Source organism: Callithrix jacchus, chromosome 7 (assembly GCF_049354715.1).
Source record: "Callithrix jacchus isolate 240 chromosome 7, calJac240_pri, whole genome shotgun sequence".
Lineage (NCBI taxonomy): Eukaryota > Metazoa > Chordata > Mammalia > Primates > Cebidae > Callithrix > Callithrix jacchus.
The window spans coordinates 121941797-121947599 of NC_133508.1; the positions used below are offsets into that span (position 1 = coordinate 121941797).

Sequence of the window (5803 nt, forward strand, 5' to 3'; positions counted from 1 at the left end):
AGGGAATTTTTAAGACATAATTTATATATATATATATTTTGTTTAGTCTATCTTTATTCTATGAAGAAACATAAAATATGTATTTTTAAATGTTCCATTGTATTTTTTTGTCAAGAATTTTATTGTTCCAGTTTTTCTTTAAAAGTTTGGCTAAAAAGTTTGATATATCTCTTTCCTCATGCATACCCTTTGTTGGAAAGAAGGACTTGGTTGTAATTCAGGATTGCAGCCACTGGCTTGAATCTCTCCCAAAGTTTCTTGGGCTCTAGGCTTCCTCAGGGCTCAATGACCTAGTAGAACATTATTCTCTTTCTCAGGAAATAAATCTAACAATCTCCACTTTTCTCCTTATGTCAAGGGTGACTCACTAGAATGTAAGAGAGGACCAGATACATTATAATTCATGTATTCACTTTGTTCCTTCATTTCTTTTTTTTTTTTTTTTGAGACGGAGTTTCGCTCGTTACCCAGGCTGGAGTGCAATGGCGCGATCTCGGCTCACTGCAACCTCCGCCTCCTGGGTTCAGGCAATTCTCCTGCCTCAGCCTCCCGAGTAGCTGGGATTACATGCCCAGCTAATTTTTTGCATTTTTAGTAGAGACCGGGTTTCACCATGTTGACCAGGATGGTCTCGATCTCTTGATCTCGTTATCCACCCGCCTCGGCCTCCCAAAGTGCTGGGATTACAGGCTTGAGCCACCGCGCCCGGACCTCCATTTCTTTACTGTGTAAGAAATGTAAAGAAGAAACGTAAGAAGTGTTAGGCTTGTAAACCCAGAGGTTAATATGGCTCAGTATCCTAACAGCCTCATGTTCAAGAAGCACAGCCAGGGAGAATTCCACTGCTTTTAGAATTTCTCTAAGAACTTTAAATGGAGCCTAACATACATTAACACCTCTTCTAGCCACTTCCCACTACCCCCACCCCGCCATGACTCCAGGGCTCTCTCCTCAAATTAACCCTCAAAAAGCCTCTCTCCTGTAGCACATTATCTCATACTTTTAAGTCCTTACTCCAGCACTCGTCACTTATTACTATGTAAATATATGACAAGAGGTGGGGCAACTGGGATCCCAGAGAGATCTAAGATTGGCCGAGGAATCAGCATTGAGCACCCCAGAGGATTCTAATGGGGAGGCAGGGGTGGTCCGTGAAGAGCGGAGGGAATTGCACTTAAGACAAGTGCCAGTGGAGTACCAGTAAATCAAGCTCCCTCCCCTTCTTACCCACTAGCTAATCTCTCAATTCCATCCCTCTCTTCCTATTTTCCACCACTAAAGTCCAAAGAACAAGTTCATCAACAACAGAAATCCCCTCAGTGGGTGGAGGGAGTGGTGAAAGAAAAGGCAGAAATCCATTTCCCCATAGCTGGGAGAAGAGAAGTTAAGCATGCAAATACCTGGGGGCTGGGCTGGTAGATGGTGCAAAAATTCAATTCATTTTTGTCTGGTCCCAATTAATTCATTTGTTCATTTTTTTTCTTTCTTAAAATAAGTATTAAGATGCCATCGTGTTGTGTTCCAAGGCAGTGGCCTAGTTCTTGGGAATTCAGGAATAAATAAGAGCACAGTCCACGCCCTCGTTAACCTCCCTGTGGGTTTCCTCCCACCCAGCCTGGCTGCACCTGCTGCGCTTGGAGTATTTCACTCAGACTAGAAGAGTTGCGTCCCCTGGCGGTTCCCTTTTACAACAGCGGACCCCGGGAGCGGATGACGCTCCCTGCAGCGCTGTTATGGGCAGCAGCTTCCCAAATTCCTGGTCTCAGGGCCTGTTTCTGTCAGCAGTTCTCTTAAGGCGCCTGTTGACTCTGCACTTTGAGAAATCGATTCCTTTTTAGCGTCAGGGTTGGGCGGTTCGGCATCACCTCCCAGGACACTGCTCACAGTATGTGCTGCCAACAGGCAGCAGCAATGACAGATCAGACCTTTTCCAAACGTCCTTGCTCAAAGACACTGGAGCAGGTTGCTCAACTTCAGTATGTGCAGATGCTTTTACATCTTCCACAGCCCCCAGGAGCGTGCCTGCAAACTCCAAGAGACAAGTACTGTAAGTAACCCCTAAATCCATTAAGCAACCCCTAAATCCATTAAAGTATCCATCAAGAAGTTTTATCTATACCGTACATAAAATAATTTTCTTTTTTCTTTTATATTACTATTAAAAATGAAAAAGAGTGTTGAGGGGTCAAGGATCACCCAGAATATACCCATGGCCCCAAGCTTGACCCTGTATTCGAGGAGGTGAACCTTACTCCATCCCACAGCATTTCACTCCTAGTCATCTCCTGCTGGGCACCCCTGAAGCAAGAGGAGGAGGACTCACGCAACAATGGCTTAGAGCAAGCTTGTCCAACTCACTGCCCGCGAGCCACCGGAGGCCCAGGACGGCTTTGAAAGTGGCCAAACACAAATTCATAAGCTTTCTTAAAATATTACGAGACTTTTTTGTGACTTTTTTTTTTTTTAGCCAATCTGCAATCGTTAGTGTTAGTGTATTTTATGTATTCTGCAAATGTGGAAGCCAAGACTGGACACCCCTGGTTTAGCGTGAACTTTCAAGCCCCAAAAGAGTCCTCTCAGGACTGATGTGTGCAAATGTAGGTAACTAGAGAATTGGCAAAAGTGGAGCTTTTTTCTTTGCTCATTCCCTTCCCCCATCCTCAGAGGGCACAGGAACACCAGACAAGTCAAGTCCCAGAAACTGTCTCATAGTTCTCCAGCTTAAGTATGAGTGGAGGACACTGCTAGCAGCCTACCTAGTACTATCTATTCTTCATTACTAAGAGATTCTCCATTTTGTTCAAGGTAACAATGTACCCAACTACATTTCCCTTGTAGCTAAGGCTGACTACGGTCCAGGGTTTTAGCCTTAGTCTAGGCTTACAAGCAGTGCTATTAATCAGGGCTTCTGGAAAGCTCTTTAAAGGGCATAGGTTTAGGTAGTTTCTGCCCTTCACCCTACACCTTCTTCGGTATGTGGAGGCTATATGATATGGTTTGGATTTGTGTCCCCGCCCAAATCTCACATTGAACTGTCATCCCCAGTGTTGAAGGAGGGGCCTGGTGGCAGGTGAGTGGATCATGGGGGTGGACTCCCCCTTGCTGTTCTTGTGATAGTGAATGAGTTCTCATGAGATCTGGTTGTTTAAGGGTGTGTAGCACCTTCACCTTTCCCTTCTGTCTCTCTTCCTTTTTCTCTAGCATGAGGACGTGCCTGCTTCCCCTTCACCTTCTGCCATGACTGTAAGTTTCCTGAGGCCTCTTCACCTATGCTTCCTGTACAGTCTGCATAACTGTGAGCCAATTAAACTTTTCTCTGTAAATTGGTCAGTCGCAGGTAGTTCTTTATAGCAATGTGAAAACTGCCTAATACACTGTAGCAGAGGTGGAACTGCTGTCACTTACCAGGGTGGGGCTGTGAGCCTGAAAGCCACATGCTGAGGGTGGCAGGGCACTGAGCCTGAGTCCCTAGTGGCTCTATAGATCCTTTGTACTGGCCTCAGATTCCCTACCTCCAGATTTTATTTCTGTGAGGAAAACAAAAATCTGATTTGTTTGAACCAGTTTTTAGAGGCTTCAATTACTCACAACCAAGCACAATCCCAACTGATAAGCTATTTCAACAAAACTTGCATGTTATCCTCACAGTGGTATTTCAAGTCATATTTCTGTGAGATGTTTCTGAAGCATGATGCGTTTTCTCCTCCTTTGAGACTTACAAGTATTTTGGGCGAATTTGTTATTTTTCTTCTTTCGCAAAATGAAAAACGGATCCATATTTCCTGTATCTCACAATTTTGTTGACGTAGAGTTGATAGTTTAATATATCTAAAGTGGATCATACTGCTTTGTTTTTGTTCATGGGTTTAGATTAGTCAGGATTCTCCAGAGAAGCAGAACAAATAGGATGTAGGTTTATATAGAAGGAGATTTACTATAAATAATTGGCTTATGCAATTTTGGAGGCTGGCAAGTCTAAAATGTACACTGTGGGCCGGCAGGGGGAGACCCAGAAGAGCCAAGGTTGCAGTTCCAGCGGCCTAGAAATTTCCCTCTTGGTTGGGGTGGCTGGTCTTTTTACTCTATTGACTCGATGAGGCCCCCCCCCAACATAGGGAGGGCGATGTGCTTACTCAAAGGTCACTGACTTCAAGGTTAAACTTACCCAAAAACACCTTCTGAGTTGACACATAAAATGAACTATCTTTGTTTATTTATTTGTGTATTTATTTATTTTTGAGAGGGAGTCTTGCTCTGTTGCCCAGGCTGGAGAGCAGTGGTGCGATCTCGATTCACTGTAACCTCCACCTCCTGGGTTCTCCTGCCTCAGCCTCCCAAGTTGCTGGCATTACAGGTGCTGACCACCACACCTGACTAATTGTTTTGTATTTTTAGTAGAGACAGGGTTTCACCATGTTGGCTAGGCTCATCTTAAACTCCAGACCTCATGATCTGCCTGCCTCAGCCTCCCAAAGTGCAGGGATTACAGGTGTGAGCCACCACGCCTGGCCCATTTATTTCTTTTTTATGGTGATGAAGTATTTCATAGTACATTTGAACCAATTTTCTGTATCCAGTCTACTGGTGATGGGCATTTAGGTTGATTCCATGTCTTTGCTATTGTGAATAATGCTGCAATGAACACACGCTTCCATGGGTCTTTATGGTGGAAATATTTATATTTCTTTGGTTATATATCCAATAATGGGATTGCTGGGTCAGAATGTAACTCTGTTTTAAGTTCTTTCAGAAATCACCAAACTGTTTTCCACAATGACTGAACTAATTTTACATTCCCATCAGAAGTGTATAAGCATTCCCTTTTCTCCACAACCTTGCTAGCATCCGTTATTTTTTGGCTTTTTAATAATAGCCATTCTGGCTGGTATGAGACCACAAGCATCTCGTTGTGGTTTTGTTTTGCATTTCTCTAATGATTAGTAATGGTGAGTATTTTTTTTCATATGCTTGTTGGCTGCATGTATGTTTTCTTTTCAAAAATGTCTGTTCATGTTCTTTGCCCACATTTAATGGTGTCTTTTTTTTTCTTGTAAATTTAAGTTCCTTATAGATGATGGATATTAGACCTTTGTCAGATACATAGTTTGCAAATATTTTCTTCTACTTTGATGGTTGTCTGTTTACTTTTCAGAGGCTCTTATGTTAATTAGATCCCATTTCTCAATTTTTACTTTTGTTGCAACTGCTTTTGGCATCTTCATCATGAAATCTTTGCCCATTCCTATGTCCAGTATGATGTTGCCTGGGTTGCTTTCCAGGGTTTTTATAGTTTGGGGTTTTACATTTAGATCTTTAACCCATCTTGAGTTAACGTTTGTATACGATACAAGGAAGGAGTCCAGTTCAATCTTCTGCATATGGCTAGCCAGTTATCCAGCACCATTTATTGAATAGGGCGTCCTTTCCCCATTGTTTGTTTTTATCAGCTGGGTTGAAGATTAGATAGTTGTAGGTGTGCAGCATTATTTCTGTCCTCTTATGTTCAATTGGCCTACGAATCTGTTTTGTACCAGTACCACATTGTTTTGGTTACTAACCTTGTAATATAGTTTTAACTCAGGTAATGTGATGATGCCTCCAGCTCTGTTCTTTTTCCTTGGGGTTGCCCTGTCTATTGAGGCTCTTTATTTGGTTCCACATAGAGTTTAGAATAGTTTTTTTTCTAATTCTGTGAGGAATGTCATTGGTAGTTTGATAGGAATAATATTGAATCTATAAGTTGCTTTGGGCAGTTCCCATTTTAACAGTATTATTCCTATTCAGGAGCATGGAATGTTTTTTC

At 42.6% G+C, this 5803-nt stretch overlaps 1 long non-coding RNA gene across 1 annotated transcript; it reads right to left on the minus strand.

The window, feature by feature from the left end:
* Positions 1–377: 377 nt before the first annotated feature.
* On the minus strand, positions 378–1531 carry LOC128928347 (uncharacterized). The gene is made up of 2 exons (XR_008473248.2): positions 1401–1531; positions 378–724 (listed from the first exon to the last, which is right to left on the minus strand). It is a non-coding gene; the product is annotated as an uncharacterized LOC128928347 (long non-coding RNA).
* Between the last annotated feature and the right edge of the window lie 4272 nt (positions 1532–5803).